Below are 23,233 nucleotides of genomic sequence, written 5' to 3'. Positions count from 1 at the left end.
CCTCCTACAGCTGCCTCGTTTGCTGGGCCATTGTTCTGTGGACATCCATGGGAAGGATTTGGGGAATGCACAAAATATTGAGCGCTTGACTGTGGCAGGAGTAAATATGCTTTTTATCCAAGTCCTCCAGAAATAATTAATTAACATTATAGCCTCCAAAAAGGGAGCTCTCCATAAATCACTGTCACTAAACCAACCTGCTTGGGCCTCTGCAACAAAAAAAAAAAAAGTTGTTTTTACGTGCACAGACATAGCTGAGGCTTCCATCCCTGGATGATCAAAGAGGGATTGAATAAATACATTCCTTGGGAAAAAAAGAGCTTGCAGGCAGTTTACACTTCAACAAGACTTGGAGTGCATGTTTTCCATGCTAACAGAGCAAATATCTTCATCCTCAGCGAGATTCTGTCTGCCACGGGTGATTTGTGAGTGTCCCACTCTGCTTGAGAGGGAGGGAGGGAGGGCTGGCTCCAGGGCTCCATCTGCTCTATAGGATCCATGGAATCTATGAGATATATAGGATCTGTAGGATCTGCCCGAGGTTTGATCCTGCCAACAGCCACATTAAAGGGCTGTACCTGGGTAGGGGACAACCCCCAGGCTCCCTCCAGGCTGGCAGAAGGTGGAGCAGCACCTTGTGGGTGCTGTGAGAGCTGGACCTGCCCCAGCCCTGAGCCCCCTCCCTGGGCTGAGCCCCAGGGGGGGCAGCAGGGAGAGGAGGGGGATCCTGCCCCTGGGCTCAGGTGAGACCCCACCTGCAGAGCTGCCCTAGAGCAGCACAGGCAGCACCTGGAGCTGCTGCAGAGAGCCCAGAGGAGGCCCCAGGATGATCTCAGGGATAGAGCAGCTCTGCTGGGAGAAAAGGCTGCACAGCTGGGGTTGTTCACCTGGAAAGGAGAAGCTTTGGGGTGAGCTCTGTGTGATCTTCCAGGACCTGAAAGGAGCTGCAGGAAAGATGGGGAGAGACAATTGACAAGGGATGGGGGGACAGGACACAGGAAATGGCTTCAGGCTGACACAGGGCAGGGATGGATGGGCTATGGGGCAGGAATTCTTCCCTGCGAGGGTGGTGAGGCTCAGGGTGCCCAGGGAAGCTGTGGCTGCCCCTGGATCCCTGGCAGTGTCCAAGGCCAGGCTGGAGCAGCCTGGGACAGTGGAGGGTGTCCCTGCCATGGCAGGGGTGGCACTGGGTGGGGTTTAAGTACTTTCCAATCCAAACCATTCTGTGATTCTCTGATTAAGTGCATTCTGTTGAAGCTCATTTTGCTCTCTGATTTATAGGACATCTCCCAGTTTTATTTTGGCAGTTCAAATATATGAGAGGACTTTAAAAAACAAACAAACAAAACCAAACCAACCAACCAAACAAAAACTCCAGAAAAAAACCCAAACGGGACAAAGAATAGCGATTCCATCAATGAGACTGAGCCATGCAGGGTGAGAAACTCCCAGGGCCTGATCTGATTTGCACAGGTTAGGGGGTTTGCTCAGCCTCTTAATAATGAAATAACAGATTTAACCTAAAAAGTTTCTTTTCCTCTTTGTTTTATTGTTCTTACCTGCTTTCAGAAGAATGGCACAGACTGGGAGGAGGGTTAAATGTTCATGCATTTCTTTTTATACCAGAATATTTTTTTACCTCCCTTTTTATCATTTCAACCCCTTTGTAATGGCACCATTTTCTTCCTTGCCTTGCAAGTGCAGCCAGGTGGAGAGTTTGGATAGGATTTATGGGAAAATAAGAATTTGGATAGGTTTTTGTGGAAATGGGCCTTTCAGAGGTTTTTACCTGGTGATACCAGAGATCTCTTTGATTGCAGACAAATTCCAGCCTGTTTTAAAGGAAATGATCCCAAGGACAGCTCTTCTCAACATCCTGGAGGGGACACAAGTAAGGAAATGATCCCAGGTCCAGTGCAGTCAATGATGGGAAGAGGTTTCCAACTGTGGTCATTCAAACAACAAAAAAATAATATTTTCTTCCAAGAAATAACTCCCAGCAAAGGAAGGGACTGATATTTCTGAAGAGCTTCCATATGTATTTTAAACTCGGCATTGGGAACCCAGCCATCTGTCCAAATATTGAAATTCCTCAGCCATTTCGAGTGGGTGTTCATCAAGCAAAAACATCCCAGGGAACTCCCACGCCTGCTGTGTTCTTGGGCTTGGGCCACAGCCAAATACCATTGACACGATTTTCTTGCTTTTGCATCTTAACTTCTTTTTTATTTATTTATCTTTTTTTTTTGGCTGCAAATCATCTCGGAGTGGGAGCAAAATAAAGTTGTCAGTGTGGCAGGGTGACGTGTCCTGTGGAGCCACTGCAGGTGAGGACAGCATCGTCCATAGAGATGGACAGAAGGAATATTCCCAGTCACACAGAGGCTCCTTGTTCCCTTCCATGCCCCTCCAGGAAGGGCTGGAGAACCTCAGGAGGGTCTGGTCACACGGGCCAGGCCTGCTCTGCACCACTTCACTGCATTTTCTTTCATACTTTGCCTAAAAAAAGGTTCTTTTTTTTTTTTTTTTTTTTTATTTTCTCTTCCAAGTCTGGCTGTCATTTCAAGGCAAGGAAAATAATTAAAGTAGGGGAAGGGGAAAAGTCAGCCCAGAGCCCCCTGTGAGAGAGCTCAGCAATGCAAGAACAAAATGCTCTCCTGGCAGCTTCAGAAATTATCTTTCTGCTCTGCAAAGGTCACTCCCCTCCCAGCTGGAGCTGAGCTTTCAAAGCCATGGCTGTGGAAGATGCTGATTTCCACAGTTCTGACCCAGAAACGGAGCCAGTGCTTTTCCAGGCTGGTCCAGAGTGCTGTGAACAGGGATTGCAGGATGGGCAGAGCCTGGGAGGAGGATGGTGGAGATGTCCTTGGCACTGCTAGGGTCAGGAAGGGACTGGCTGGGCCCAGGAGAAGGACCCGCTTGTCTGGAGGGGAACTGTGGCTGCTGCACCTGCAGAAGACAAAATATGAATGAGATCCAGGCCTGGTAGGATCCAAGTTTTCAAGCCATGATTGTGGAAGATGCTGATTTCCACAGGTTCTGACCCAAGAAATGGAGCCAGTGCTTTTCCAGCACTGATCCAAAGTGGTCACTGATCCAGAGGGCTGTGAGCAGGGACTGAAGGATGGGGAGAGCCTGGGAGGAGGATGGTGGAGATGTCCTTGTCACTGCTGGGGTCAGGAAGGGGTTGGCTGGGCTAAGGAGAAGGAGCTGCAGGTCTGGAGTGGAATTGTGGCTGCTGCACCCACAGAAGGCAAAGGATGAATGAGATCCAGGCCTGGCAGAACACTTCTGTAAATGGTGAAATTTCAACCAGCTCCAGAATCCAGAATTTGTCTCCTCCCTCCATCCTGTGGCCTCCAGCCCTTCAGAACCCTTCAAATGTCCCAGGTCCTGATGTGGAAAGCCTGTCACAGGCATGGGGACCCTCAGCTGCCTCAGGCTCCCCAGGAATGGCTGCTGGGCAGTCCGTGGAGATTGCACTCCAGACTTTGGATCTCCAAGATCTGGGATTTCAGGAGATGCTTTTGGCCAAAGACACAGAGGATGGTTTGGTAGATTTTGGTGGATGAACGAGTGAGGAAATCAAGGCTGGGACCTTCAGGGCTACTGTCCTTTGTACAAGCCTGGCTCTGAGTTATCCATGACATCAGCTGTTAGGCTTTTCCAATATTTTTGACCAAAAAACCTGGAAAAAGGCCAAAGGATTAGCAGGAAGAAGCAAAGCAGAGTGTGACAGGCATGGGAAGTTTCCTTGGTAAAGAAGCAGGCCAGGAGTTCCTGGTGACACATCAGGCAGGGGGAAAATCATCCAATTAGGAGGAATGTTCATCCATGGCCTGTTCAGCACAGGAGGCCAGCAGCTGGGCTTTGTCCCAGGGAGATCACTCCATTTAATCCCAGCAGTCTGCCTGGCACTGATAACCTGGCCTCCTGAAAGACATTCCCAAATTGAGGCCAGAATGAAATTCTTGTGCTTTCCCACTTTTCTCTGCCCACCAGGACTCACTCTTCTTGCCCCCACCTCAATATTTGGCTTGGTTTGTTTTTGTTCATAAACTCAAAATAAAAGGCTCTGCCTTTTTTTTTTTTTTTTTTTTTTTTTTTAATCTGAGGATTTGGGAAGTTCATAACATGTTAGATCTCTCTCTAATCTCATAAATATAAACGACAATATTGTGATGAGCCAGAGAGGTGCAGACAAAGAGGGCTCATTAAATCTGAGACTTTTAATGGATAACATTCCTTCATCTGAGACTGATGAGGAGAACTTTGCTTTCTGTATTTTCCCTTTCATGGAGAATTGGGGATGAGAAAAATTAAGTATCTTCAATGCTGATTTTGTGCAGTTCCAAACACCCAGAACTGCTTAGGGAACTGCATATTCCTAAATTTTGGGCAAGGTCTGACTGGGACACACTGAAAAAATCAAGTGAGATTTTATGGTCCCGGCTGTGAGGAACAGCTGGATCTGGCTGGAGTGGGTTTCATCCACTGCTTTAACCAGTGTTAAAGCAGGGAAGCCTCTTCACACCAATGTTTCTCTGCCTTCCCTCTTTTCAATAAGGAAAATCTTCCCTGCAGCAGGACAGCTAGGGAAGGTGTGTGCCAGTCCTTGGAAGTTTTGGGGTCCATGGAGGACCTGATTTGCTGTTGAAGATTGTCCTGCTCTGAGAGGAAGAATGGGCTGGAGACACCCAGAGATCCTTTTTATGGAATTGTGGAATATCCCCAGTGGAATATCCCTAGTCAGAAGGGACCCACAAAAGGACCTTGAGTCCAGCTCCAGCTCAGGACACCCCAACAATCCCACCTTGTGCCTTTTCCATGAGCTTCCTCTCAGAACAAGCCAAGAAACCCCTCAAACACCAGCCCTCTGGACTTTCCTGGAGCATAATTCATTATTTAAGCCCATAATTCATTGCCTGGAGCCTCCCACCTGTCCAGCTCCATCCCCGAGGTGCCTCTGGCTCTGGGGCACACCTGAGGTGACTGCAGCCCCTTCATCCCTCCCTGACCTCCTGCCTTGGATGTGGCTCCACAGGTCCCAGACAGGAGTTGCACTGAGGGAGTGCCAGTCTCTTCTCCCAGTGAGATGAAATGGCCTCATGTTGAGTGAGGGAAGGTTTAGATTGGATTTGAGGGGAAGTTCCTGCATGGTGAAGGATGTCAGGCATTGGAATGGGCTGCCCAGGGCACTGCTGGAGTCACCATCCCTGGAAGTGTTAAAAAAACAACTTGAGGATGCAGGTTAGAGGTGGTGAGTGGATGGTTTGGCTTGACAATCCTGAAATTCCATTCCAACCTCAACAATTCCACCATTCTGTGGTGTCAGCAAGGTTTGTTCCATGTCCCACGCCCAGCCTGGCTCAGGGGAGGAGATGAAGCTGGAATTCTGCTCCTGAAAAGGGTGCAGGGACCTGCAGTGCCCCCAGCCCAGAGGTGGGTGCAGGATGTTCCAGCTCGGAGCACCAGGAGGATTCCAGTGCCATCACTTCATGGAGCTCAGGCTTTGGTGGTTTAGGTCTGAACTGTTCTTTCTTAACTTCCTTTAGAAGAGGAGAAGAAGGAGAATAAAAAAAAAGGAGGAAGAGCAATCCAAATGATTTTCCTTCTGTCTGTGGACAGTGCAATGAATGCTCACCTGGTTCTGTGCTGGATCTCTCGCTGCATTTTAGCAGAGAATCTGCTCTTCCTCTGCTCATTTTAGGGATTTCTGGAGATGCAGTTGCTCCACTCTGACAGGCAGGGGCACCTGGAGCAGGCCCAGAGTTAGGGATTCAAGGGGAAAGTCTCAGAACCCACCAGAAACACCAATGTTTGTGGACTGAAATCCGGCTGAGCTGTGACTTCCCCCACAGAAACACTTCACGGGACAATTGCTGTGTGGAATAAATTGCTGGGATCCTTTCCCATCTAATTCCACCTCAGCCCATGGTGGGATGCTCAGGGTAATCAGGATCAAACACAGCAAAGCTGTCTGACAGCATCAAAGGCAATGTTTGATGGCCAGAAATCCATCCCTGAGCAGACAGCTGTGCACTGAGCCAGCCATGAGATGACATTCATTCCTCACAGAGTGGGCTCTGAAATCCCCCTCCTCCTCCTCCTGTACAAACACAGAATTTGCATTGATTTAGGAAGCTTTGCAGCCTTTGAAATTGTGTGTTAATTAAAAATGCTCCGTTCACAGGAGAATGGGGGGAAGGTTTGGGCAGGAATTGCCACAGATCTTGCTGCAATTACAGCACCAGCTGCAGTGACTGGGTGGTGTCCCTGTGGGCACTTTGGAGCCCTTTGGAGCATTCCTGGGAAAAGCAGGGACGTGCTGACACCCCACTGGGATCATCCCAAACCTCCCCTGTGCTCAGCAGTTCTGCCTTTGGTGTCACAGTCATGGAATGGGCTGGGTTGGGAGGGACTCGAAAGTTAAGTGTGATTTTTCATCCCAGTTTTTAATGCTGATGTTTCCCCTTTGAAACAATAGATCCAAAAATGATCTTTCAGAGCCCTGCCCTTCCTCCATCCCTGCTGGCACCCTTTGGATGGGGTCAGGAGGGAACCTCCAGGGTCCTGCCCTTTCTGAGATGTTCCTGTCATGGCCATTTCCACTTTCCCAGTACAAAATCATCCCAAAGCATCTCAGTCCCTGCTCTCAGTAATTGCTGTTCCTCCCATTCCTGCACTCTCTTTCCTAGGAAGCCTTCACCTGCTTCTTTTGTGATTTCCAAGGATTATAAATGAGGACATTTATTTCACATTGCAGGCAAACTTGTTTGGAGCAGCAACAATCGTAAGAATAGGCAGCAGCTGTGAAAGACATTTTATTTTTCCCTTCTGAATAGCAAAAGTTTCTCATTTACCTTCCAGACACTCTGGGAACACGCTGCTCTGGAATTAAATACATGTTACCAGCAAAGAATCAGCGGGTGAGAGGAGGGATTGCTTGAAAATCTATTTCACTGCTTCCCAGCAAAATAAAGGACTTGGGAAACGTTGCAGACAATTCTTCTATGGTGCCCAGATTGGAATCAGCCTCTCCAATGCCACGGAGAGTTTCTCACCAGGAGAAAACCCTGCCTGCTCCTGACCTTGGTGAGCTGACTCAAACACGACCCAATTCTTCTGGAAGCCACCAGATGCCACCAGCAGTAGAATCCCTCCTGCTCTGGCCCAGGGGAGAGGTGACGCTGCAGCAAGGAGAAGGCTGGCAGAGACCTGGAGTGTGGGAAATGGATTTGCAGAGAATTTTAAAAGCCTGACAGAAGGCTGACATGGTCATGTACATCTGTATGCAAACGGAGCTGATCTTCAGCGCCCAGGAGAGCTGCCTGCCCTGCCCTGGGCTGGGCTGGGCTGGGCTGGGAACACTGAATACTCTGGCCTAAACCAGCTCCTGTCTCTGGAAACTGCCTTGCACTTGCTGCCTTTCATCTCGGGGCTGGTTGCCCTTGTTAACACCTTGTTAACACCTTGTTAACACCTTGTTCACTTACCCCGGCAAGCAGCACACCAGGAGCAGTCCCAGGGTAGGGCCAAGCTGTTCTGGACTGGAGCTGACATCAAAGGGCCTCCTGGAAGGATTCCTCCCTGTCTGCAGAAGGGTTTGGGATCACACTGCTGCACTCAGAACGGTGCTAGGGGCAAAGGAAACGTTTCTTACATGGAAAGGAGAGAGTTTATTGTACCTAATTTGGCAGAAGGGAAGCCCTCAGTGAAGGCTTTGGGCGCAGGGGGAGCAAAAATTTCCTGTGGTAAAGTGGCCATCAGTGATGGACATCAGAAAATAGGGATGCAGGACATGGATGGGATGTAGGACATGGATGGGACACAGGACGTGGATGTGCTGTTAACTGGACCAGGTGCACTGAAAATGCTTTGCTGAAGTGAAACTGGGAGCTGGTGGACACCAGGCCACCTTGGTGGGGTGAGGATATTTGGTAACACCTGGATGTTAAATCTGCTGCATCGACCCTTTTTTCTTTGTCTTTCTGTTTCCAGGGGCCTTCAGACAAGGGATTGTGCTGATGCTGAAAGGAGGAAGAGTCCTCTCTCTCTCTCTCTGTGAAGTTCTGTATTAATTGAAGGATTTAATCTTGACTTTTTAGATGTTTATTTTTGCCTGTTGTAATAAATTCTAATTAAAATCTCTTTGTGGATTTTTCATTGGGTGACTCTGCCATTTGGGTCTCAGGGTGCTTCGTATTTCCTGATATTTAATCACTTTTGCTCACAGGCAGTTTTCCCTTTAAGCTCACCTTCACAATTGGCTGTGCTGCTCACAAAAATACAAGTTTATTAACCAAGCTGGGAGCTCGGGGGACCAAAGAAACCATGCAGCTGCTGGCTCTCAATTTCCAAATGTACATTACCCAGAGCCGCTCATTGGAGATGCAGAGGGGGGGACTCATTCCTGTCTGCTCAGGAGCACAGGAATGGAACCATCAGAGCACAGAGACTCAGCAGAACTGGGGGTACTGTAGTCCAGGACATCTGGAATCTTCCCCTGGCTCCTGTGTTCCAGCTGTGGGATCCTGCAGAGCCCTGGCTCAGGAGCTCAGGGTTGTGCTGGAGACACATCCAGAAAGGAAAATTCAGAATGAAAATCAACCTGGCAGAAGGTTTTGGTTGAGGGGAGAGATGGGGACAGAAATCAGCTCATGGCCCCTGTTGTCACTCCCAGACTGAGCTGTGCTGTTACACCAGGCAGGGCTCCCTCCATTCTCTAAGCTCTGCCTGGTTAAAAAACAAAGAAAAAAAAACCCAAAACAAAACAGAATTTGGCTTTAATTTTGGCCTGGAAACCAGTTTGACCACCCCCCAAACATTTGAGGAGCTCATCACCACAGTAGAGATGCCTGGGCTCCAGCACAGATCCTGCCTCCTCTGGTCCCAGGCAGAATAAACATTTCCTCAGCCTGAGAGGCAGCTCAGAGCAATCTGGGGAAGGTTTAAAAAACCAACAGAGAGATGGGAGTGAAACAGAGGGACAGGAGTGGCACACAGGGACAATTGTGGCACACAGGGAGCAGGAGTGACACAGAGGGACAGGAGTGGGACAGGAGTGGCACAGTGGGACAGTTGTGGCACACAGGGACAGTTGTGGCACACGGGGACAGGAGTGGCACAGAAGGACAGATCATCCCTGGTCCCCTGCTTTTGGAGTTGCAGGGAGGCTCGGAGTTCTGCTGAGGTTCTGCACCTTCTGCCTAATCCCAGAACTGCTCCTGACCTTGCCTGTTTGCATTGCTCAGACTATTGGGTTGATTTTCACTCCCTTTCCCACCCCCATCTTGGCAGAACCATCGATTCCACGTTTGCATTTTTTCCCCACAGGATGAAAACCTTTTCCATTCACGAACCATCTGGGCTTTGTTAGGTTTTGTTGAGCAGAGCCTGGATCTGGAGCTGCAGACTCCTCAGCCCTTCCCCAGCACACACAGGTAGCACTCAGCCCTTGCTGACAGCTCCAGCATATCCCAGATTATTTGCCAAGGGATTATTTGCCAAGGGATTATTCATCCAATAGGCCCAGTATTCATGGAGCCATTTCCCCATTATTCACCACATTCTGCTGACCCACCACCTGCATCCCGAACCTGGCAGCTCCTGCTGCTCTGCAGTGTCCAAAAAATGATCCCATCTCCACAATTCCACCCCTGGAGGGGGCTGACCTCCAGGACACCCCTCTGAATCTCAGGTTGCAGGGGCTCTGTTGGGACAGCCCTGCCCAAGGCGTGTGCTCAGCTCTGGGCTCACCAGTGCTGCTGAAAATCCCAGGAATTCTACTCCAGCTGCTCCCAGGGCCCCACATTTTGGGTTACCCTGGCTGAGCTCAGGGTCCAGCTCTGACAGCAGAAATCCTTGGTGTTGGGAGCCCCAGGGACATGGGGGACAAGCTCTCCACATTTGTCATGGAAGTGAAAAATCCCATTCCAGGTGCTCCATGTCATCTCTTCCCCACAATATTCCTGGATTTGAAACCTAACCTGGCTGCTGGTTTAAAACATTTTTCTGGCGGTGGTGATTTTTTTTTAAAATTTTTTTTACCTCTTAATTCTCAGATTCATCTCTTGATTCATTCCCAAACACAATTGTCATGCAGCTAATGAAATAAGTAATATTTTTCTCATTCCAAGAAATCTCGTTAAGCTAATTAGCAGGCGCCTCTGGCAGCCCAGATTGGTTTTACACTGTTAAATGAGTGTGGGGTTTATTTCTTTGCTTGTCCAGGTTCCTCCACGTGTGAGGGAGGAGGAAAGCAAGGAGCTGTGTCCTCCTTGGAGTAGGGATGGACAGGGGTGGCCATGTCCCCATGTTTAATGTGACACTCTGAAGGGACACAGCTGGTGTCACTTTTCCAACTCCCTGCTGTCCCTTTAGTCCCCTTTTCCAAGGTCCTGCTCCCTGTCCAGGATTTTTACTCTCTGCAGGAAGGGGCTGTTTGTGCCTGTCCTTCTCCGTGGGTCTGTGCTAAAACCAACATCCAGTGAGGTGAAGTTGTGTTGTTGTCCTGGGTTGCAGTGTAGGATGTACACAAAGTATTTATTCTATCACCATCTTCATGAACTGTTGAAACCAGGTGGGCTAGTGTTTTCCCAAGCCCCCTGCCTTTTCTGCTAATGGCCTTTGGAGTGTCTTCTGCTAATGGCCCATTAACGCCTTTGGGGTGTCTTCTGCTAATGACTTTTGGGGGTGTCTTCTGCTAATAGCCCATGAGTCACAGGTAACTCCCTCCAGGGGTTATCTCTGTTAATGGGCCATCAAGGACCCATTTCACACTTCTCATGCTATTGTGAGATGCTCTGCCCAGGGGGAGGAGCCAAGCATTCTCACCTGGATATAAGCTGGTATGTGGGACAGTGCAATGGGCACTTACCCACTGGATTCCCAGAGGAGCAGAACTCCCAGACCTTTCTACAGGATCACTGCTTCAGGAAAGAGCACTTCACCTGGACTGCTTCCACCATCCTGCTCAGGTTGTATTCTGACCTTGTCAGTGATCCTTTGTGTTATTGCATTTATTTTATTTTATTTTTACCTTTTTACCTTTCTTCTTATTAAATTATATCTCTGACTTGGAGCCTCTCACTCGTTTTGCTTTCAAACCACAACAGTTGTTCAACTCTGCAAACCCCTGTCTAGACACCCTCGTTTGTGTTTGATTATAATTCAGCTGGGATCGGTTCCTGACACTGTGACGTTAAATCAAACAGAAAAAAAAACCCACCTGGATGCTGCTCCCTCCATCTCTGTAAATCAAAGCCAGGAAATCAATCTTGGGAATCCTGATGGGGGGCTCTGACATCCTGAAATTTCATCTGGAGCCCCAGGGAACAGTTTGCAAAGGAGGATGCAGGACCTCAAGAGTTTCAGGTCTTTTATTCCGCTAAGTTCCAGCTGTGTGGAATGCCTGAGGTTGATGCCTTGGGAAGGCTGAGCTGGAAACAGAGACTGGACAGAGCTAAGAGAATAAAGTAGAGATTTATTAAAAGGCCTTTAGGCCATACCTTGGGCAGGACAAGAGCCTGGCCAGGGCTGCACCCAAGGTGGACCCAAAATGGACACAAAATGGACAAACAGTCACCAGATCTGACACTTTGATAAGTTTTGGTCCATTTGCATCTTGGGGGTTAATTGTCCAATTACAGCTCCAGTTTACGAGGTCCCATCCTTCTTGTTCCTCCCTTCAGCCACCCTTGTTTGTGCTTTTGGGCTGAAAGTTGTCCTTGGTGTGCAGCAGGAGAAGGATTTGTTTTGTGTCCTTGCTCTGTGCAGAGCTGAGTGACACTGACTGTGAGCTCAGAACTGCAGCCTTGGGCAGCACAGAACCTGAAATACATGGAAGCTGAAACTTAAGGCATCAAGGTGAGCACAGCACCAAAGTCTGATTTGGCATAGCAAATCCAGGGGTTAAACCTGACTCTAACACAAAACCCCAACACCTGATGACCTGCTGGGTGTGCCGGGATTGTGCCCAGGTGTGTGGGATGTGGCCACAGAAACAGTTCTGTGCTTGGGAGGAGAGCTGGGTCCCATTTTGCCATCTCATATAAGGGGAGAATGATCCCAGAAGGCACCTGCAGGAGGCTGAGTTTTCCTCTGATGTCTCTGAGTGCTCTGATGCCTCCGTGTCACCCGCAGGAGAGGATCACAGTTAAAGATCCAGGCCCAGATCAGTTCAGGATACAGCACAAACCACTTCCCACAGCTGTGAGAAATGGATTTGTAGAGGATTCTTAAAACCTGACGGAAAGCTCACAGAGTCTTGTCCATCTGTGTGCAAACTCTGGGATAAGCTGTGCTGACTGAGAAAGGCCATGGGATAGAGAAGACATTGTTGAGAGAGAAATTGAACTGGAAACAAGTTTCAAACAATGGTCTTGCAAACAGACCAGATATTTTGGAGAATTAGAACTGTGAAAGATGTATTGTAGCAAGACCACATGGTGTAAAATAATCAGTGATTGGTGTTGAAGTATTAGCAGAATTGTGTGGCAAAAGCTAATAGGTTTATTGAAAACATTTATAAGGTATTGTAACAAAGAAATAGTTTGGCTTCTGATAGAACGGCATTGAGTTATACATCTTTTGTGTCTCATCTTTCTACGAGATTGATAATGGAATAAAATCTTTTAAAAGCTCCTCCCAGCTGCCCCATCTCTGTAGAGCTGGGTTTTTCCAACACCACAGCAGCCCAAGCTTTGTGTTCCTGGGTCCCAGCTGCTTTTCAGCCTCTCAAACAGAAGTAAAAGCTGCATTTTCACTGATTCCTGGGAGATTTCACCAAAGCCCTTCACAAACTTGCCAGGATGAAAGATTTGAGACTCCACACTGGGAAAGATTACTGCTCCAATTCCCTTCCTAAGGCAGCCTGAAATTCCCTGTGTTGGTTCTCAGTGATATCCATGCTCAGGATAACCTCCTGCTATTTTTCTATGCCTGTTAATTTTCACCTATCCAGCCCCTGACAATGCCAGAGTATCCTTTGCCAATGACAATTATGCCACTCCTAAAGCTAGAAAATGCCCATGGAAAACATCACCCCATTGGCTTCAAGAAATTCCTATTTCTTGGGGGCTGCAAAGCTTTTCCTTTTCTCCTGAAAACCCCATCAGTATCCTCAGAGGAGGAGCTGGGGACTCAGCACTGAGCTGCTCCTGTCAGACATTGAGCAGCAGAGAAATTCTGTTTGACAGGATTCTGAATTAATTTGATCCAAAGCACTTCAGTCTGAATAAAGAGATGAAATCATCTGATATAGGTCAAATATTCCCCCACCAGCCCAAGGGAAAAGAGTGTCTGTTCAGAAAAGTGAAAACAGGCTCTGGAATCACATCACCCCCTGGAAAAGGGTCTGACAGGAAATTCCTCAGCAGAAAATTATGGATTGTCTATGGCTTATCTGTGGTTTATTTATGGTTTTTCTACGGTTTATCTCTGATTTATCTCTCTTTTATCTCTGGGTTATTTATGGTTCATCAATGGTTTATCTATGGATCCCTGTTATTTATTTATGGTTTATTATGGTTTATTTATGGTTCATCTATGGTTTATCTATGCTTTTGCTATGGCTTTCTATGGTTTATTTATGGTTCATCTATGGTTTATCTGTGGTTTATCTATAGTTTATCTGTTGTTTCTCTATGGTTTATTTATGGGTTTTCTATGGCTTATTTATGGTTTATATGGTTTATCTATGCTTTATGGATTATCTCTGGTTTATCTATGGTTTATTTATGATTTTTTATGGCTTATCTATGGTTTTCTATGGTTTATTTATGGTTCATCTATGGTTTATCTATGGCTCTCTGTGGTTTATCTCTGGTTATCTCTGGTTTATCTATGGTTTTGTTATGGTTTTATGCTGGCTCATCTGTGGTTTGTCTATGGTCCATCTCTGGCTGTCCATGGTGCAGATGGAGCACCTGTGCCCTTCAGCCAAGCCCAGATCTGATGAGCCCCCACAAAATACCTCTCCAGCCCCTTTTGGAGAGAGGTGTTCAAAGACCAGGAAGTGCCAAAAAACCCACTTGGAAGACTAACTTGCTAAAGGCACCCTAAACTGCTGATAAATCCCTTTTAATTCATACAGAACAGAACATCTCCCAGAAAAATGCAGCACTGAGGCAGCTGGGGAGGGAAGGCTCAGCATTAGAAGCACTCAGGGCTGTGCTCACCCATCCTGATGGCAGAAAAACTGAGGGAAAAAAAGCCAGGAATAAGCACTCTATAATTCCTTTAAAAATTATATGGCCCAGGAGTGAGAAACTGCTGCTGAAGCCACATGCAGGCAGGCAGGGAGGTGATAACGAGGACCAGAATTAGCAGAGAATTGGTAAACATGATCCAGCAGTGCAGAGAAATCCACTGGGGGATTCTGCAGGAATTGATGAATAATCGAACTAGGACTGGAATTTTGAGGGAACTTTTAACAAGCAGCTCCAGTGAAGCAGTGGGATAAGAGGGAAATCCCTTGCGTGGACTAAAAACTCATTAGAAGAGGAAGCAATGGGCTGGAATAAATGAAAGGAGGTTCCAGGGACTTGAACTGTTCAGAATATTCATGAGGGATCTGGAGGAGAGACTGAGCCATGAAGCGTTTTGGTCTGCAGACATTTTATTATTCATGGGAATAGCAAAGAAAATTTACTGGACAAGGATTTAATTGTAGGGAATGACTGTGCAGGGAAGTAGCATTTGAAATTCAAAGGGATGCTGGGGGAAAAGCAGGATTCACTTCCCAGGCTCCTTTGAATTGCCTCCCACCCCAAGGACAGGCAGCTAAGGGCCAAAAATCCCTGTGAATCTCAGGAATTGTCCAGAAAGGAGGGAGAGAAGTAGAAAGCACTGTTTTGTCACTGTGCTCCCACATTTCAGTGCCCTGATCCCCACCAGGCACAGCAGAAGCAGCACTTTGGGGCACAAAATGGGTCCAAGCTTTGGGAGAACAGCCCTGGAAGCTCCCTGAGAGCAGTCCCAGGGCTGCTCCCACTGCACTGGGGCCCCAGGTGAGAAGGCCTCGTTGTTTCTGGCCATCCACTGATGCCCAACCTGCTCACCTGGACTCACCCTTTACCTGTTTTACCCCTCTGGATTTTTCTGGCCGTCGCTGGGCTCCTGGGTGGCTCCTGTCCCTGTCCCTTGTCCTCTCTGGGTTGTGACACAGCCCTGCCTGCCCGGCTGTCCCCTCATGCCCTGCCCTGAAGAGCTGCCCTCACATCTCTGTGAGCCCACAGAGCTCAAAAGTGGCAGCAGAAGGAAGAGGAGCTCTGGCAGGACGGGACGAGGGAACGATGCTGCTTATCCACAGCTTTTCCCAGATTGTCACTGAGCCCAGAAGGGACACTGGGCAGAGCCATTCCTGCCTATAGGAGCCCTGGTGGCCATCCCAGCAGGTGTTCTCTGCATGTGGGCTCTTTGCTGGGCTGTTCCTGCCAGGAATCCTCTGCAGAGATTTCCTGTGGGAAAACCTCCCACGTGCTGAACCAGGAGGGTCCCAAAGGCCATGGAGCCCCTGCCAGGCTGACACTCCCACAGCACCCCACGGCCTGGCACAGCTCTGGGGCTGCCTGCTCTGTGCCAGGGCGCTCTGTAGACCTCTCTGACTCCTAAAATGCAGCTTCACCTGTTCCTGATAACAGAGCAGGAGGCTGAGGGGAGCGTTCTCTTGGTTCACGGTGTTTACGAGCGTTATTTACAGCAGCCCCGCACAGCCATGAGGAGACAGCATGTGTGACAGATGTGCAGGGCTTTGTCACCAGCACAGCTCCTCTGGAATGATGATGAATTGTTCCTGCGAGGTGGCAGCAGTGATTCCTGCTCCTCTCAGCCTCCCGTTAACCTTTGGTGGCCTCGCCTGGGGCGCCCACGGGAGGCTGCACTGGCAGCCGTGTCCTTTTCCTGCAGTGAAGATGTGGTAATTAGTCCACAGTTACCTTCCTGCCCTACTTTGGAGATGACATTTCCTCCTGGAGTTTCTCTGGCTGCTGCTCTTTAGCGCTAATTAATTCTATGCTGCTCACCAGGGCTCTGCTCTGTGGCTGGGGGAGCCTTGGCTGCCCATGGAGCTCCTTCTCCTCGCACTCACTGAGGCACCAGTAATTTGCCTTACTCCCTCTGCCCCTTCCCGAAGACGTTTCTTTGTCTGCGCAACTCGGAGGGATGGCAAATATTAATGTGCAATTGATGGAGCAAAGAATCTCCTGCAGGGAGTCACTGATCTGTGAGCTCAGTCAGGCACAGGGACACTGGGTCACAGCCCCTGCTCTGCCAAGGCAGTGGCCACAAATTGTCACTCATGAGTGCCCCTAATTGCTGAACATGTCACAGCAGAGCAGCCCTGAGCACTTTGCACATCCCAGTGGGAAAACGGCAGGAGCTGGCAGGGAAATCCCTCCTGGCACAGGGCAGGCCCTGCAGAGAATCCCAAACCTTCAGAATCCGAAGGTGGAAGATTCACCCAGAGCCTTTCGAGCTCTCTGCAGGGCTTGGTGCTGTTATCACGTCCTGCTAAAGAGCAGGGAGATCAAATTTCCAATGAAGGGAAATGAATTTTCTCCTGTACAGACACCTGAGCTCCCCCGGCAGTGCCAGCAATGCTGGTTTTACTGCTCTGCCTGTGGCCTCTCACAAGTGTGTGCTTTACACTCCATAAATGCCATCAGGGCTGGTTTATGGGGAGGGGGAGGGAATTCCCCACGAATTTTGAGCGGTGGATGAGCAAAAGCACCTGGTAAATCAGCAGGGAGGAGAAGGAGGAGGAGCAGGATGGGAGTGTGGAGCAAACGCTGTCACAAATCTGTGGGGCTGTACCTGAGTGACTGCAGGGCCGTGGTTTTCGGGGTTCTGGAGCTTTAAATCTCCCTCAAAACTCTCTTTAAATCTCCCTCAATTCCAGCTCCAGGGACCTGCAGAGCGGGGCCAGCCAGGGAGCAGCCAGGACTTCACACAAAGGCTCTGCTGGAGGAGCCTCGGTGGCTTCTCTGCTGCTGAGCAGGGTTAGGGTCAGGATTAAGGTTAGGGGTAGGTACAGGGTAAGAGTTAGGGTTGGTTAGGTTGAGTGTTAGGGTTAATATTAGGGTTAGTGTTGGGGTTACGATTAGGAGCAGAGTTAATCTTAGAGCTGGGGTTATAGTTGGGTTTGGGGTTAGCAGAGTTTTAGGTTTAGAATTACATTTAGGGGAATGTTAGGTTTAGGATTATGGTTTGGGTTTGTGTTAGGGTTAATGTCAGTGTTAGGTTTAGGTGGAGGATGAGGGTTACGTTTAGTTGGGTTTGCTGACCTGCTCATACCTTACACCTGAATCACCTCATGGATATCAGATGCCTTCTGACATGGAAGGAGCTCATGGAACAGGACCAGGGGTTGGAGGAGTCCTCAAGTGGCTGATCCAGGCAACCTCACAGCCCCCAAGCAGAGACCACCTCATCTATCAGGGTTTAGGAGAAATCCATTTAACAAATGAATATTTATTGTATGGGAAACATTTAATCATCCAGGCCTGAATATCACATCAAAGAAGAGAAATGCCCAAATGCTCTGTTTGGGGTTCCCTGGGAATTAAATGTAGTGAGACACGTGATTTTATGAGCTTGAATATGGAATAACAGCTGCTCCAAACTCTGTCCAGCCTGGCCTTGGACACTGCCAGGGATCTAGGGGCACCCTGTGCCAGGGCCTCCCCACCCTCACCCTCACAGGGAACAGTTCATTCCCAACCTGAATTTCTCCTCTTTCTGTCTGGACACATTCCCCTTTAACCTGCCACTCCAGGGCCTTGAAGTGAAGTCCCTCTCCAGATCTCTTGGAGCCCCTTTAAGCCCTGAAAAAGGCTCTAAATTGACCTTGAGCCTTCCCTTCCTCAGGTGAACACCCCCAGCTCTCCATCCCCACTGCAGACCAGTTCACCCCAGCACTGCCAGCCCTCTCCAGCACAGGGAGCACAGAATCACGGAATCACAGAATGTGTAGGGTGGAAGAGAGCTTGAAGATCATTGAGTCCAACCCAGCCCTGACACCTCAACTAAACCATGACACCCAGTGCCACATCCAGGGATGGTGACTCCACCACCTCCCCAGGCAGACCATTCCAGTATTTAATCACTCTTTCCATGAAAAACTTCTTCCTAATATCCAACCCATATTTCCCTTGATGCAGCTTAAGACTGTGTCTTCTTGTTCTGTCAGTTGCTGCCTGAAGAAAGAGACCAACCCCAGCTGTCCACAACCACCCTTCAGGAAGTCACCACCCAGCATCCCCCTGCTGTGCCAGGAGTGAGGCTAGGGGTGGCAGTGCCCAACTGATGCTCCCCAAACCTTGCCAGGCCTGTGGGTTTGTGCCCTGCAGGCAGGAGGCAATGGGCAGCTCCTCCCGTGCTGCAGAGCCAGCCTGCAGCCATTCTTTTTATTGCTGATGCTGCTTCCTATGGAAACAATTTCGTGCTAATAAGCTCCATTTATAATAATAAGGAATGGTTCGGTAGGATAATTGTCTCTAAATACCATTCATGGCTTTGTTGCTTTTCCTGCGTGCTGCTAATTATTCTGCATCTGAAATAGCACCCAGAGAAGGCACTGAATGCCACTGAATAGGGCTCTGAGCACTCCAAGAGGATGAGGCAGGGTGTGATTAGGAATATCAAGGCCCTAATCCAGCAGACAATGCCCTGCTCCCTGTGTCTGTACAAAATCACAGCCTTTGCAGAGGCTGGGGAAATGCAGTGTGCACTGAACCCCAGGGACCCTGCAGGGATGGACCAGAGAGCTGCTGTCACAGGGGCAGTGTTTGGAGAATCCCAGAATCCCGAATCCCAGAATCCCGAATCGCTGAATCCCAGAATCCCCAAATCCCAGAATCCCAGAATCCTGAATCCCAGAATAACAGGTTTGGTGGGAAGGGACCTTAAATCCCATCCCATTCCACCCCCTGCCATGGGCAAGGACACCTTCCACTGTCCCAGGCTGCTCCAAGCCCTCTCCAACATGGACTTGGACATTCCAGGGATCCAAGGGCAGCCACAGCTGCTCTGGGCACCCTGTGCCAGGGCCTCACAGGGAAAGATTTCTCCCTAATATTCACCCTGGATTTCCCTCCTGTCTCTCCAGTTCCTGATGAAAGGTCCCTCCCCAGGTCCCTTGTAGCCCCTTTCAGGTCCTGGTGGCCAAGGATGCAGCTGGAACTCCCTCTGCTCTGCCCACACCAGGGAAAGCTCCTGGGTTGCTCCTTTCAGGGATTGCACAGCCACAACAGACCTGGAGCAGCAAGAATTGAAATCCAAGCCTGGTGTATCCACCATGGCCAGAAGGGTGATCCCATCAGTCCTTCAGATGATTTGAGCTGGGCTTAACTTTTAAGACTCATCGAAGTTGAAAAACACCACATTTGTCACTGGCTCTCACCAGTTGAAGGAGCTGAGAAACCAGGTCCTGGCCCATCTTTTCCTGGTGGGAAAGCTGATCCCTTGGATGTTGGAGCCATGGATCACTATGGTAACATTATAATTGACATTTCTGGGGGATTATGGAGTCTGAAAGTCATAAACTTAATGAAAGTATGTTTTTATTGCACTTCAACTTCATCTCTGATTAAATCAAATTTGCATAATGGAAAGTTATTACATTTCCACGTTTCTAATTTCCCTTCCACTCCCTCCCCTTTCCTTTTTGCTTCTTTTGCCAAGTGTGTCTCAGGTTTTGTTTGCAGCTGGGGCTCTGAAGGTCGCCCGAGCCACGGCTTGGGTGAAAAATGCTTTTAATAATTTGTTCCAGAGGAGCCCAGGGAGTGAAGCCCTGAGAGCTGGACGCTTTGTGGTGCTCTGAAAAGCCTCTCCTCTTCCTCCCCAGCCACCAGAGCACCTCTGCTATTAAGTGCTCCTTGCAGGAGAGAGGTGCTGCTGAAAGGTAATTTATCAAGGGGAGGTGAAGCGCTCTGCCCGTACCCAGCCTCACCTTTGCACAGCATTTTAAGCAGTGAGTGTGTTTTTATTTTCAATAAACAGAGCTCCCAGCCCTGCCAGCAGGTGAATGATAACGTGTTCCCTGCTGCACTCGGGGATGACCCTTCCTGAAGGCAGCTGAAAAAGGCTCTAAATTGACCCTGAGTCTTCCCTTCCCTTCCCTTCCCTTCCCTTCCCTTCCCTTCCCTTCCCTTCCCTTCCCTTCCCTTCCCTTCCCTTCCCTTCCCTTCCCTTCCCTTCTCTTCCCTTCCCTTCCCTTCCCTTCCCTTCCCTTCCCTTCCCTTCCCTTCCCCTTCCCAGAGAAGAACAGCCCTGCAGAAAGGTTTCTGAGTGAGTTTGGGGAGTCCTGGGAGGTTTTTGGGGGTCCTGGAGGGGTTTGGGGGGGCGGGAGGGGGGTTGCTATGATCAGCCTTTAGGACTTCTGCCCTTTCCCCCCCAAAATTCCTCCTCTAGCTGTTGTTTGCTCATCACAGAGGTGTGGGATGAGAGGGCTCAATTTTTAATCCCCACCCCAGTGGAAATCACAGACCTTTAGGATCTGACAGTTCAGCTGGAATACAGCCATGTATTTTTATACAGCTCAATGTATTTTTGTTATGCTCAGTAAAAAGAAAAGCTTCTTTGAGTTTTCTCTGCATTGTTTGTTTTGTTGTTTCTTTTTTTATTTATTTTTTTTTTTAAGAAACCTGACAGTATCTACTAAAAAAAATGCAGCTGAAAATCCAATTTTCCTTTTCTTGTTGGCAAAATTTTGACAGGCCTTATCATGAAGCAATAAAAGCCACTCTCCAGGGATTAAGAGCAGTGAGGCTGGCACCACTAATGAAAATAAACTGGCATTTCCAGCAACCTTTAGCTTAAAGCCCTGTCCTGCAGGGAGAAAGCCTCATCCCAGAACGGGGAGGGAAAATTCTGCTCCATCATTTGCTGAGGGACAGTGACAGGACAGGGAGGGTGACACAGGTCAGCCCAGCATGGGGACGGGGAAATGCTGTTTGGAGCCACCAAAACCAGGGAATTTTCCAAGGAATGAGAGAGTCTGAGGTGTGGGATGTGGTGGGATCTGTCGGGATATTAACAGAGACAGGACCACTGGGAGATGTCTCTGACTGCTTGGACAGTTTTGCCAAACCTCTGTCGGACACACTGAAGTAGACAAGGCACAAATACCATGATAAATATGATAACAATCAATACATACCTGCCTACTTTCAAAAGTTCTCTCCACAATGGTGTAAGGCTCAGCCAACCAAGCAGGTTGAGAATGTTTTTTTTTTTTACTTACCACTCCCTAAGATTGATATTTTTTTCTTGTTATAGCTAAATTGGGCACAAAAGGTGATGTTTACAGAGGCAAGAATGTCTAATTCTTCAGGTTCAGAAAATGTCTTGGGAAGGTGAGAAACCCACCTAACTAAACAGGTGGAAAATGTCTTTTCTGGGGTTGTATTGGGCAACCAATTAAACATGGTTAAAGCATTAAAAAACATTATTTATTCTTCTTCTGCTGCACTCTCATGAAGGGTGAGAACATCTTCACTGTATACACCAGGAGTTTCTGCTCAGTGGTCACAAAACCACAGGTTCCAAGGTCCCTTGTAGGTTAATTAGCCAATAAACTACTGCCACAAGGAATGTTTTTACTATCACACCAATCTCTAATTAATTAGATCACAAATCTTGCCACAATGAGGATTTTCTTAACCAATCATATAGTCACACACAAAACTCCTTGCTACACCTTAAAACTTTTTTACTATTTCTATAACTACTTCTAAATCCACACTTTAAAACCTTAAAACTTTCCACTACTTAGCTTAAAGTGTTCCTTATCTAAATTACAAACCCACATTCTTACTTCTGGTCTCCAGATCTGGAAACCTTTTCTCAAATCAAACCCTGTTTTCATTTCTGTATTTGGGTCTCCATGCAAAGGCTTTGAGAATTTTCTGTGCCTGGAATTCCCACAGGATCTCCTCTGCTCGTGCTGGCAGCCCCAGGACAAGGATCAGGGGTGTGAAATCCAGGGATGTGGGAGCATTTCCTACCAGATATCCCCGAGGGAATCTGGCCTTGGTCTTGTGCATTCACCAGCAATCCCTGCAGATCCAAAAGTGTTTCCCACACTTGGGGAAGTTTGCTGTCTGAATTCTGTCCCCCTTCAGAGATGTCCTGAAAAGCTCTGGTGTCCCTGGAGTCCCTGGAGTCCCTGGCCTGTCCCCCTGAGCCCAGAGCAGCCCTCCAGCTCCTGGGGAAGGGGCAAAGCTGGAGCCTGGAGCCAAAATCCATTGGATTTCCCACCTCCCTCCTGCTCCATCTCCCTGGCTCAGTCTGGTCCCAAGCCTCTCCCAAGCTGTCAGTGCAAAGCATGGGATCCTCCTGACCCTGTCACCTCATCCTGCCCCTCATATTCCTCAGCAAAGGAGCTGGAGTCAGAACTTCCGTGTCTCCCTGGATTATGTTTGGGTTAAAAAAACCCCAAATCTGCTCTGCTCCCCACCAGGGTTAGGATTTACTGCTTCCTTTTGGGCTCCTGAACCCCTGAGCAGCAGAGATCCAGTTCAGGGAATGGAAAAGAACCACAGAATCTCCTGTTGGGGCTGGAAAAATCCCACAGAGATCATCAAATCCAACTCCAGGCCCTGCATCCATGGCAGGAATGTAGGGAGGAGTGGGAAGGGAATATTCTGGGCACTACCAGAGGTGTGTGTGTTTGCCTCCAGGCAGAGAAAGTCCACCTACAAAACACCAGCTCCTTGGAGAGCACTCAACTCAATGCTTTTCTCCCATAGACAAAAAAAAAAAAAAAAAAAAAAAAAAAAAAAAAAAAAAAAAAAAAAAAAAAAAAAAAAAAAAATTCAGCTTTCTGTGAAATTTCCAGCCTATGCTCCAAAGCACAGAAGAGCTGGAGTTATTCAAAGAATGAGTCTCCAGTGTTCCTTGTCTTATCAAAATGAGGCCTTTTGTCTCCAGCTCGGGCTCAGAAATAGCAGAGTTGTGTGGATGAAACACAGCAGAACACTCCAGCCTCTGCCAGAACCCCGATGTGGAAAATTTCAGCCCAAAGATCCAAGTCTGGCAGAGGAGGAGGAGGGAGCCCAGGGCAGCTCTGAAGTTTCCAGTCCTCCTGGTGTCCCTTGGAACACTGACATTTCCAGTTCAGTGCATGCTGGAGGGCTCTGCTGGCTGGGGGCCAAGCCTGGTGGATGCTTTCCCATGGATGGAGGACAAATCCCGGCTCCATGGGAGATTTTCCAGGCTCTGAGCCCTGGAT

At 48.6% G+C, this 23,233-nt stretch overlaps 1 protein-coding gene across 1 annotated transcript in view; it reads left to right on the top strand.

Moving 5' to 3' along the window:
- The window catches only part of CA10 (carbonic anhydrase 10), a 474,049-nt gene extending 451,233 nt beyond the window's left edge, over positions 1-22,816 (top strand). The window contains exon 10 of the mRNA XM_083874768.1: positions 22,752-22,816. The gene's annotated coding sequence lies outside the window, so the exon portion shown is untranslated. The remainder of the gene's footprint in view (positions 1-22,751) is intronic.
- Positions 22,817-23,233: the final 417 nt, after the last annotated feature.

Source organism: Zosterops lateralis (assembly GCF_965231275.1).
Source record: "Zosterops lateralis genome assembly, chromosome: 18".
Classification (NCBI taxonomy): domain Eukaryota; kingdom Metazoa; phylum Chordata; class Aves; order Passeriformes; family Zosteropidae; genus Zosterops; species Zosterops lateralis.
This window is presented reverse-complemented; position numbering and strand designations above follow the sequence as displayed.